Below are 13,593 nucleotides of genomic sequence, written 5' to 3'. Positions count from 1 at the left end.
TGTAGATTTGTCTGAGAATTAACTAGGTTGGTTCTACACCTTCAGCAGTTTTTTAAACTGTTTATGAAGAAAGTGTACGTATACATAAACAAATTTATTTAGGCAACTTGTTGGTATTTTATCAGTGGTAAAAACTTTGGAATTTATATTATATCTTATGTAGTATATTATACATATTTATAATATAGTACATATGTATTATTGTATTATATTCTAGATATAATTTATTTACTATAATTATATTATGCTATGTACATTAATATTAAAGTACAAGTTTGTTAAGAACTGTAACTACTAAGTAGCTTATATTCTATAGATAATGGATTATTTAATTTTCCTTTCATCATATGTATGTAGCCAGCAATTTTGGTACAACTTTCTGGTAGTCCTTGCTGACAATATGTGCTCTAGAAAGTATGCAAAAAATGAAAGACTTGTGCAATGTCTTTGAGGAATTTAAGTGTTTTCCAGTTTTCTCAAAGTCATGGCAAGGGATGTTTCAGAATGAAAGATTACCTTGTATGTGTGTATATTTATATTTAAACAGTATAATTAAAAATATATTTATGTTGCCTTCTGGACTAGCAATCTCTATATTGGAAAATGTTTTTTGACCTTTAATAAAGCAATTGACATATTATGATGTACAATTTAGTTTGAAATAATGCAAAGGTCATTTTCTGTTCATATTTGACGGAAGAGGGGGGAGTTTTAGAAACAAAGGCATTTTGTGGCATTAAGCAGAAAATCAATATAGTAATTATTCTTTTAGCCAGAATGTTTACCTTATATTTCCTAATTCTTGCTCAGTTCCTTTGTGCACTAAGGGAATACAATCACAAACTGAAGATGTGTGGTTCATCTGTAAGGAAATGCGGTCTTGTGGTTGTTGATAAATAAGAAAGAAAAAATAACTCAGAGGTACTTATCTGCTAGGTTGGAACAATTATTATCGGGAGTACAATGGAAGGGAAGATTGTGGAATTGGGATATTAATGATGTACCCCATTGGGTTTATTTTGATTAAATCCCAAAGTACTTGATAATTGTTGATCCTTGACTTGTTTGTAATTTAGAGACAATAATGACAGATGAAGAATGCTTATGAGTAACTGATTAAGCAGTGATGGCAGTTGCCAAATCCAGTGAATGTCAACTACGATTCTGTTCTTCTCCATCAAGGGCCTATCATGGATGAAACAGTGTTTATTCTGGGAATAGACAATTTGAGTCACCAGTTGACTGATGTAAGATTGTCTGCTGACTTTGGCAAATAGGAAAGTTGAATGTTACAATTTATTATTGATGTTCTTGTTGTAGGAGAACTGTGATCCTCATTGTGTTTTTCTTTAATCAATCTTGGCCCAGTGGCTTGTGCTTTCAGGCACTAAAGAAATATTTGTTAAATAAAATCATGAATGTTTAAGGAAATCAATTTCTATTTCCTGAGGACATATCAAGAGGATCTAAGGTAAAAAGAAGACAGATATTTTGGGAAGATGTGAATACAGGAAAATAACCTGGGTATAATGAGATGACAAAAAATAGTATGCAGTTTTATGAGTGTATCCTTGAGTTCTTGAATTCATTAACAGATGAAAACACAGGTTTTTTTTGTTGTTGTTTTACTGGTATAGTCTGTCCTACAGCAGACATATGCTTACATGTTTTAGAGAACTAGTGGTCAGAAAAGATGGGTTTGCATAATGGTAAAGGGATCAATTCAACAAGAAGAGCTAACTATCCTAAATATATATGCACCCAATACAGGAGCACCCAGATTCATAAAGCAAGTCCTTAGTGACCTACAAAGAGACTTAGACTCCCACACAATAATAATGGGAGACTTTAACACCCCACTGTCAACATTAGACAGATCAACAAGACAGAAAGTTAACAAGGATACCCAGGAATTGAACTCAGCTCTACACCAAGTGGACCTAATAGACATCTACAGAACTCTCCACCCCAAATCAACAGAATATACATTCTTTTCAGCACCACACCACACCTACTCCAAAATTGACCACGTAGTTGGAAGTAAAGCACTCCTCAGCAAATGTAAAAGAACAGCAATTATAACAAACTGTCTCTCAGACCACAGTGTAATCAAACTAGAACTCAGGATTAAGAAATGCACTCAAAACTGCTCAACTACATGGAAACTGAACAACCTGCTCCTGAATGACTACTGGGTAAATAATGAAATGAAGGCAGAAATAAAGATGTTCTTTGAAACCAATGAGAACAAAGACACAACATACCAGAATCTCTGGGATGCATTCGAAGCAGTGTGTAGAGGGAAATTTATAGCACTAAATGCCCACAAGAGAAAGCAGGAAAGATCCAACACTGACACCCTAACATCACAATTAAAAGAACTAGAGAAGCAAGAGCAAACATATTCAAAAGCTAGCAGAAGGCAAGAAATAACTAAGATCAGAGCAGAACTGAAGGAAATAGAGACACAAAAACCCCTTCAAAAAATTAATGAATCCAGGAGCTGGTTTTTTTAAAAGATCAACAAAATTGACAGACCAATAGCAAGACTAATAAAGAAGAAAAGAGAGAAGAATCAAATAGACGCAATAAAAAATGATAAAGGGGATATCACCACCAATCCCACAGAAATACAAACTACCATCAGAGAATACTATAAAGACCTCTACACAAATAAACTAGAAAGGCTAGAAGAAATGGATAAATTCCTCGACACATACATCCTCCCAAGGCTAAACCAGGAAGAAGTTGAATCTCTGAATAGACCACTAACTGGCTCTGAAATTGAGGCAATAATTAATAGCTTACCAATCAAAAAAAGTCCAGGACCAGATGGATTCACAGCCGAATTCTACCAGAGGTACAAAGAGGAGCTGGTACCATTCCTTCTGAAACTATTCCAATCAATAGAAAAAGAGGGAATCCTCCCTAACTCATTTTATGAGGTCAGCAACATCCTGATACCAAAGCCTGGCAGAGACACAACCAAAAAAGAGAATTTTAGACCAATATCCTTGATGAACATCGATGCAAAAATCCTCAATAAAATACTGGCAAACCGAATCCAGCAGCACATCAAAAAGCTTAGCCACCATGATCAAGTGGGCTTCATCCCAGGGATGCAAGGCTGGTTCAACATACGCAAATCAATAAATGTAATCCAGCATATAAACAGAACCAAAGACAAAAACCACATGATTATCTCAATAGATGCAGAAAAGGCCTTTGACAATATTCAACAACCCTTCATGCTAAAAACTCTCAATAAAGTACGTATCGATGGGATGCATCTCAAAATAATAAGATCTATCTATGACAAACCCACAGCCAATATCATACTGAATGGGCAAAAACTGGAAGCATTTCCTTTGAAAATGGGCACAAGACAGGGATGCCCTCTCTCACCACTCCTATTCAACATAGTGTTGGAAGTTCTGGCCAGGGCAATCAGGCAGGAGAAGGAAATAAAGGGTATTCAATTAGGAAAAGAGGAAGTCAAATTGTCCCTCTTTGCAGATGACATGATTGTATATCTAGAAAACCCCATTGTCTCAGCCCAAAATCTCCTTAAGCTGATAAGCAACTTCAGCAAAGTCTCAGGATACAAAATCAATGTGCAAAAATCACAAGCATTCTTATACACCAATAACAGACAAACAGAGAGCCAAATCATGAGTGAACTCCCATTCACAAGTGCTTCAAAGAGCATAAAATACCTAGGAATCCAACTTAGAAGGGATGTGAAAGACCTCTTCAAGGAGAACTACAAACCGCGGCTCAATGAAATAAAAGAGGATACAAAGAAATGGAAGAACATTCCATGCTCATGGGTAGGAAGAATCAATATCGTGAAAATGGCCACACTGCCCAAGGTAATTTATAGATTCAATGCCATCCCCAAGAAGCTACCAATGACTTTCTTCACAGAATTGGAAAAAACTACTTTAAAGTTCATATGGAACCAAAAAAGAGCCCGCATTGCCAAGTCAATCCTAAGCAAAAGAACAAAGCTGGAGGCATCACCCTACCTGACTTCAAAGTATACTACAAGGCTACAGTAACCAAAACAGCATGGTACTGGTACCAAAACAGAGATATAGACCAATGGAACAGAACAGAGCCCTCAGAAATAATGCCGCATATCTACAACTATCTGATCTTTGACAAACCTGACAAAAACAAGCAATGGGGAAAGGATTCCCTTTATAATAAATGGTGCTGGGAAAACTGGCTAGCCATATGCAGAAAGCTGAAACTGGATCCCTTCCTTACACTTTATACAAAAATTAATTCAAGATGGATTAAAGACTTAAATGTTAGACCTAAAACCATAAAAACCCTAGAAGAAAACGTAGGCAATACCATTCAGGACATAGGCATGGGCAAGGACTTCATGTCTAAAACACCAAAAGCAATGGCAACAAAAGACAAAATTGACAAATGGGATCTAATTAAACTAAAGAGCTTCTGCACAGCAAAAGAAACTACCATCAGAGTAAACAGGCAACCTAGAGAATGGGAGAAAATTTTTGCAACCTACTCATCTGACAAAGGGCTAATATCCAGAATCCACAATGAACTCAAACAAATTTACAAGAAAAAAACAAACAACCCCATCAACAAGTGGGCAAAGGATATGAACAGACACTTCTCAAAAGAAGAATTTATGCAGCCAAAAAACACAGAAAAAATGCTCATCATCACTGGCCATCAGAGAAATGCAAATCAAAACCACAATGAGATACCATCTCACGCCAGTTAGAATGGCAATCATTAAAAAGTCAGGAAACAACAGGTGCTGGAGAGGATGTGGAGAAACAGGAACACTTTTACACTGTTGGTGGGACTGTAAACTAGTTCAACCATTGTGGAAGTCAGTGTGGCAATCCCTCAGGGATCTAGAACTAGAAATACCATTTGACCCAGTCATCCCATTACTGGGTATACACCCAAAGGATTATAAATCATGCTGCTATAAAGACACATGCACACGTATGTTTATTGTGGCACTATTCACAATAGCAAAGACTTGGAACCAACCTAAATGTCCAACAACAATAGACTGGATTAAGAAAAGGTGGCACATATATGCCATGGAATACTATGCAGCCATAAAAATGATAAGTTCATGTCCTTTATAGGGACATGGATGAAACTGGAAACCATCATTCTTAGCAGACTGTCGAAAGGACAAAAAAACCACACACTGCATGTTCTCACTAATAGATGGGAATTGAACAATGAGAACACATGGACACAGGAAGGGGAACATCACACACCAGGGACTGTTGTGGGGTCGGGGGAGGGGGGAGGGATAGCATTAGGAGATATACCTAATGCTAAATGACGAGTTAATGGGTGCAGCACACCAACATGGCACATGTATACATATGTAACAAACCTGCATGTTGTGCACATGTACCCTAAAACTTAAAGTATAATAATAATAACATTTAAAAAAAAAAGAAAAGAAAAGATGGGTTTGTATTCTAGCTCTACTTTGCCCTTTCTGTGGGACATAGAGCCAGTCCTTAAACTCCGTGTTTCTCAGTAATAGTCAATCTTTGGCTTGGTGGATGAAGGAATACATTAAATATTGTATTTATCAAAGGGGTCATGATTCATAAAGAATAGTAAAATCACAGAGCTCATGTTGAGGGACTCTTCAAACAGATTACTTCTGTGAGGTGTCATGCATATACCTAGCATACAGTCTCAAAGCATCCTCTTAGCCGCAGAACTATAGAGCCCAGGCAAGGGACTTCTTGTAATATAGACCATTCAGGGGGATGTCAAGTCATGATTCTTTTCTCAGAAGTAAAAGTCTCTATAAAGAGTCATGTAATCAAGGAAATGTATTCTGGTCACTTTTATTTATTTTTTGTTTTTTTATTTATTTTTTGAGATGGAGTCTTGCTCTGCCACCCAGGCTGTAGTGCAGTAGTGAGACTTCGGCTCACTGCAACTTCCACCTCCTGGGTTCAAGCGATTCTCCTGCCTCAGCCTCCCGAGTAGCTGGGATTACAGGTGCGTGCCACCATGCCCTGCTAATTTATTGTATTTTTAGTAGAGATGAGGTTTCACCATGTTGTCCAGGCTGGTCTCAAACTCCTGATCTCAAGTGATCCTCCCACCTCAGCCTCCCAAAATGCTGGGATTACAGGCACAAGCCACCATGCCTGACCAAATTTATTTTTCATAAAACAATAACCAGTGGGCAGCATCACCCCATGTATGCTCCTCTGAAAGTAAAATTAAAGATAGTTCAATTTTAGAGAACTGTGCGAGTTCTACACTGTATATATTTTATATAACTGTATATATTGTATATAAGGAATAATTTGCATATAATTGGCATTTTAATATTTGCTTTCTCATTTATTCTAGTTCATATTCGGTAGATATGTACACAAGCAGTACTATACTGGTTGCTTCTGACGGTACAGTGTCTGTTGCTGGTGCAGGTACCATACCAGTTGTTAATTTAAAAAATTTTTACACACTTGGGAGTACAAGTACAGGTTTCTTACATGCATATATTGCATAGTGGTGAAGTCTGGGCTTTTAGTGTACTCATCACTCAAATAATGAACCTTGTACCCAACAGATAGTCCTTCATTCACCCACTTCTTACTCTCCCATGTTTTATGGTCTACAAGTGCCCATTATTACATTCTGTATGTCCATGTGTACCCATTGTTTGGCTCCCACTTATAAGTGAGAACATGTGGTATTTGATTTCTGTTTCTGAGTGGTTTCACTTAGGATAATGGCCACCAGTTCCATCTATGTTGCTGCAAAGGGCATGATCTCATTCTTTTTTATGTCTTAGTAGTATTTCATATATATATATGTGTATATATATATATATACACATATATATATACTCTTAATGAATTGATCCCTTTATCATTATCCAATGACATTCTTTGTCTTTTTCTTTACTGTTCTTGTTTAAAGTCTATTTTATCTGGTACAAGTATATCTGCTCCTGCTTGCTTTTGGTTTTCATTTGCATGGAATACATTTTTCCACTTCTTTACTTTCAATCTATATGTTTCTGTGGGTCAGGTGATTTTTCTTGTAGGCAGCACATAGTTGGATCATGGTTTTTTGAAATACATTCTGCCTAACTGTATCTCTTAAGTGGAGCATTTAGTCCATGTACATTCACAGCTAATATTGATATGTGAGACTTTGTTCCTGTTACATTGTTGATTGTTTTCATGTTTTATATATTATTTGTTTTTTTCTTTTTCTCTGTCTTTTTGTCTTTGTGCTTTGATGAAATTCTAACATGTTGCCATTTGATTTCTTTGTCTTCTTTCTTTGTGTGATTCTTTTATATGAACTGTGCATTTTGTATTTCAATGTGTTTTGTGATAGTGAATATTGAACTGTGTTTCCATGGTAAAGACCCCTTTGAACATTTCCTATAGGCCTGGCCTAGTGGTGACAAATTCTCTCTGCATTTGTTTGTCTAGGAGATACTTTATGTCTCTTTCATTTATCAACCTTGTTCTGAAAGGATACATAATTATTGGCTGGCAGTTTTTGTTTGTTTGTTTGCTTCTTCCTTTCAACACTATGAATATGCCATCCCATTCTCCTCTGGCCTGTAAAGCTTCTGCTGAAAAGTCTGCTGTTAATCTGATGGATGACTACATGTTTATAGGTGACTACGTGTTTCTCTCTTAGTATTTTTTAAATTATTTCACTTTGACTTTAGACATTCTAAATATAATATGCTGTGGTGAAGTCCTTTTTGAAGTGTATTTTCCTGGGGCTCACTGGGGCTTTTTCTATTGGTGTCTAACTTTCTTGATAGACTTGGGAAGTTTTCATCAATTATTTTCTTACATGTGTTTTCTAAAATTTTTGATCTCTTTTTCCCCTCAGGAATACCAATAATTTGTAAGTTTTGTCACTTTATTAGTTCCAGATGGCTCAAATACTTTGTTTATTCTTTTTAATTATTTTCCTATTTTTGTATGAATGCATTATTTCAGAAGATCTGTCTTTAAGTTCTGAGATTTTTTCTTCTGCTTGGTCTAGTCTACTATGGAAGCTTTCAAATGTATTTTGTGTTTCCCTCAATAAACTTTTTATTTCCAGAACTTTTGCTTCATTTGTTAAAGATATTCATCTCTTTGGTAAATATCTCATTCCCATATACTTAATTGATTTTCTCATTTCTTTGTGTTGATTTTCAGATTTCTCTTGCATCTCATTGAGCCTCTTTAAAAATCAGCATTTTGAATTATTTATCTGGTATTTCAAGGAATACTTTTGGGTTGGAATCTGTTGCTGGACAGTTGTTGTGGTCCTTTGGTGGCATCATATTTTTCATGTTTCCTGTGTCCTTCCATTGATATCTGTGCATCTGGCATAGCAGTTGCATGTTCCAGTTGTTTGAAATTGCTTCTGTAGGGGAGATTTTTTTTCCTAAGGATATATGTACGTTGTTGATTAAGATATTTGGCTTTGATTTTGAGTGCCTGCATAGTGTGATTTTCATATGACTTCCTCAGTAATACACAGAGTGAGTAATTGCTGTGATATCATCAGTGACTTAGGGTACAGTTATTATTTGTGGTTTTGATGAAGCATAACTGAGAACTTGGGATGCAAACTGAACCAGCCTTTGCAATCCAGTGGTAGCAGCAATGGGGTAAATGTGACTGTTTTTAGGCCCCAGAGCACCTTACACTGACTTCAGTGTTAACAGGTCCTGGAGGGCTGATTTTTGGGTCTCGTGATGGCTTGCTTAGAGTAGATGGAATAGTGAACAAAGCATGTAGGTGGGTTCTTAGGCCCTTGGACAGCTGGAGTGGTGTGGGTGATGGCAGTAGCGGTATTGGAGCAACTACTGGGACCCAAGTGGTTTGTGTTGGTGTTGCTGGAGGCTGTGATGGGTTAGGTTAGCTCTCAGTCTTATACTGCCTATCACAGGGTGGTGAGTATTGTCCTAAGAGTGCATAAGAGAATTTGGTCTTCCCTGTTCCTCCCCAAGCTGGATGGTGGATCCAACTGCATCAGCTCAAACTTGGCCTGAGGGTGGCACAGAGTCCAGCATTAAATTCAAAATGGTTCCAACCATGGGTTTGTTACCTGGGACAATGGGGCCCCTGCCAGGCAAGCAGGATTATCAAAAAGCTGTGGGAGTGCAGTTCACTCACATCTCAATCTTACAGTATCCCATTACAGGGCAGTGGGTATTGTACTAGATATGCATAAAATAGCCTGATTTCCCTATCTCTCCTTGGCTGGAGCAGCTACAGCCGAATCAGCCTGAACTCAGACCAAAGGTGAAGCACAGTCTAGTGTTAAACTCTTAAAATGGCACCTTGGGCCTGGGACCAGATAGTAAATGGCACATTCCAAGCAAACAACATGGGCAAGAAGCTGTAAGAGGTGTAGGCTCTTACATCTATCTCAGTCTCAATAGAAGCTTGCAGCAGGGTGGCAGGAACCCTCCCAGAGGTGTGTGGCAGTGCCTGATTTCTTTTTGGAGCATCACAGTGGCCACAGCTGTGTCTGAAGATCCCTATATCCAGGCTTTCAAAATGGCTCCCAACTGAGGCTACATACCAGGCTTGAATGCTTGAGGGATTCTATGTGGGTTCCCTTTTTGGAGCAATGTCTCTGTGCAATCTTTAGGCAACTCTATATGTAAGGTTCAGGGGCCTAGTAAGTCAAGGGTTTCTCCCATAGCCAAGATGGTAAAAGCCCATGTCTCAGGCCTCGGGGTTTCTCTCTGTTTCCCCATGTCCAGGAGCCTCTCTCAGATCTCAGTCAGCTCCTGTGTGGGCAAGCTGCCTCAAACTCTCTCCTTACTTACTTCTTGTGCTTCCCATCTCTTCTCTGGGGAATCCTAATATTATCTCCTAGACATTCTGTTCAAAATATGAGTATCTACTTACTACTCTGGTTTCTCTCCATGTAGAAGGCATATGCTACCTGTGTCTAGTCAGCCATCTTGTTGTTAAATATTTGGAATATTATGCCTACTTTCTTCAATCTATTCATTCAACCAGCGTTTATTTGTTAACAACTTACTATGAATAAAGTATAGTTGGCACTAGAATTTTAGTGGTTCCACAAATGAATACCAGACATAGCTGCAGGCCTTACTGAGATAATAATACCATGTGCCAAGATCTTTGCAAAATGTTTATTAGGTTCCTTAACCCTCACAGCCCTTCTGTATGGTACATACAGGGTTTTATTTAGTTTAATATTGAGAAAACTGAGGCAATAAAATTTAAGAAATTCACCAATGGTAAACCCAGTTTCTGGTTTTCAAAGATTTCCCTATTGCTGAAAATGACTTCAATAGGTTATTACTATTACTTCCTATATGATAATCACCTGTCAGTAAACGTTGCATTTTGGAAACTTCTGAATTTAAAATCCAGAAGTTTTACTCCAACTAATTTCTTTCTGGATGTCCTGATAATAGAGGTGTAGGTCTGGGCCCTAGGCCAGGCTGGAGAAATGTTCCCACTCCCAAATGATGGTTCAGGACCTTACTTCTCTCTTGAACTGAGCTCTCTTCACCATACTGAGCTGACCCTTTCCCAGAGAGGACCTCTTCCTATTGTCACACAATGGCAGACAGAGGTACCAGGGGGAAAATCTTTCCAACTTTAGCTCCAGAACAAAAAAGGTGGGTACCTTTTCTGGTATTCTTAACAAAGACCCTAGGACTTATCCTGTTGTTGTTTAAACTGTCCTGATTTAAATCTGCATGTGTCCATCCTGATTCACATAAACTGAGACTGTTTGCATGGGGGAGGGGCATCCCCTAATAAAAACTGAAGGGTTTTCTAGAAGCCAGATACCTCCATGTAGGCAAACACAAATGAATGCTACACAGGGGAACTTGAGGTTCATCTGTCCCCCAGGCTGGCCTCAGAGGATTCCTCCTTTTCCAGAAGATTTCTGTCTGGAAGTCCTGAGTAGCCTCAACACTCAGGAGTGGCTGGATGAGGGAAGTAGAGAGAGAAAACACAATCGAAACCTCTGAAACACAAGCGAAAACCACAGGAAGTAATGATGGAACGCACAGCACTCTGAGTACATGTCAGAGTACTTGAAGCTGATTTGAAGCTTCCTGCCCAGACTCACTCAGGCATTATGACTGTCATGCATAACTGGCTTTTCACTCCCTGAGGATTCTCTCTGGCTGCCAGAACCTTCTCTCCCTAGGTCCCTTGAAGGGCCAGAGTTAACATCTTGTAGGAGCAGCCCCCAGGAAGTGATCTCTTCTGTTGGATGGCCCTGAGTCACATGTGCCACAGTGGCTCCCAGCTTTATCCCAGTGGGAACTACTGCCCCTCTACCAGTGCCTCTGTGGTCACCTCCCAATAAACCAGTTGTACTTGCACCCTTTCCTCAGGGTCCTCAAATGCTCACATAGGCCATGATTGCATAGAATCCAGGCTTATTTTTGCAAAATACTTATCGTTCATTGTCAAATGCTTCTTACATAAGCATGAAAAGTAAGGGAGAAGAAAATGCATGGTTTCCCTTCTAGAAGTACACAAACCACACGTGTGCACCCACATACATGCACACATATACACACTTAATAATCACAATTATAATCTCTTTTAAAGTTTGCTTATTTTAAATCGAGATATAAAATTGTATGTATTTGTTGTCTGCAACATGAATTTTTTTTTTTTTTTTTGAGATGGAGTTTCACTCTTGTTGCCCAGGCTGGAGTGCAATGGCACAATCTTGGCTCTGCTCACTACAACCTCCACCTCCTGGGTTCAAATGATTCTCCTGCCTCAGCCTCCTGAGTAGCTGGGATTACAGGCGTGTGCGAACACATCCAACTAATTTTGTATTTTTTTTTTTTAATAGAGACAGGGTTTCTCCATGTTGGTCAGGCTGGTCTCGAACTCCCGACCTCGGGTGATCTGCCCTCCTCGGCCTCCCAAAGTGCTGGGATTACAGGCGTGAGCCACCGAGCGCAGTCACAACATGATGTTTTAAGGTGTATATGCACTGTAGAATTGTTAAATCTAGCTAATTAATAAACATTACTACGATATGTAGAATCATTTTTTTTGTGGTGAGAACACTTAACATGCATTCTCTTAGCACTTTTTAAGCAAATAATATATTGTCATTCACTGTAGTCACAATGCTGTACAACGTATCTCATTTCTCCTATTTAACTATAAATATATATCCTTTGACAAACATACCTTCAATCCCTCCTCCTTCCAAACCACTTCAGCCTCTGGCAAACCACCAATGTACTCTCTGCTACTATGTTACCAACTTTTTTAGATTTCACATTGACATGAGATTATACAGTAATTGTCTTTTTGTATCTGGCATATTTCACTTAACATATTGTCATTCAGGTTCATCCATCTTGTTGCAAATGACAGGATTCTGTTTTTTTCATGGCTAAACAGTATTCCATTGTGTATATACACCACATTTTCTTCATCCTTTCATCCACCAATAGATACTTAGGTTGATTTCATATCTTGACTATTGTGAATAGGGCTGTGATAAACATGAGAGTGCAGATTTCTTTTCAACATAATGATTTTGTTTCTTTGGATAGATACCCAGTAGTGGGGTTGCTGGATCATAAGGTAGTTTTATTTTTACTTTTTTGAGGAACTCCATATTGTTTTCCATAATGACTATACTTATTTTCATTTCCACCAGCAGTGTTTTAGAGTTCTCTTTTTTCACATTCTTGTCAACTTTTGCTAGTTTTTGTCTTTTTGATGACAGCCATTATAACAGGAGGTAAGGTAATATTTAATTGTGGTTTTGATTTCCATTTCACCAATGATTAGTGATGTTGAGTATTGTTTTACATATGTGTTGGCTATTCGTATATCTTCTTTTGAGAAATATCTATTTAGGTCTTTTGTCCATTTTTAAAATTTGGTTATCTATTTTTGTGCTATTGAAGTGTTTGAGTTTCTTAGATATTTTGGATATTAACCTTTTATGAAATGTAGAGTTTCAAACATTTGATCTCATTCTATAGGTTGTCTCTTCACTCTGCTGATTGTTTTCTTTGCTGTGCAAAGCTTTTTAACTTGATATAATCTCATCTGTCTATTTTTGCTTTTGTTGCCTGTGCTTTTGGGGTAATATCCAGAAAATCATTGCCTAGACCAACATTATAAAGCTTATCCCCTAAGTTTTCTTCTAGCAGTTTCACAGTTTTGGATCTTACATTTAAGTCTTTAATCTATTTTTAGTTAGTTTTTTAATATGGTGAGAGATAAGGGTTAAATTTTATTTTTCTGCATGTGGATATCCAGTTTTATTTAATGAAGAGTCTGTCCTTTCTCCATTGTGTGTTCTTATTAGCATGTTTGTTGCAAATCAGTTGGCTGTAAATGCAGTGGCTTATTTCTGGGTTTTCTATTCTGCTCCATTTGTCTATGTATCCACGGGGTGTGCTAGCACCTCCCTCCTGCACGGGGTGTGCTGGCATCTCCCTCCTGCTTTGTCACTCTTATGGTATATTCAATACAGGATATTTTTCTCATTCATGTTTTTTGGTAAGGTGGATTATGTTGGATAAAATTCAAGTTGGGACTG

This window comes from Pan paniscus, chromosome 4 (genome assembly GCF_029289425.2).
Source record: "Pan paniscus chromosome 4, NHGRI_mPanPan1-v2.0_pri, whole genome shotgun sequence".
In the NCBI taxonomy this organism is placed as follows: Eukaryota; Metazoa; Chordata; class Mammalia; order Primates; family Hominidae; genus Pan; species Pan paniscus.
The sequence above is the reverse complement of the archived record's forward strand: the minus strand, read 5'-3'. Positions refer to the sequence as shown.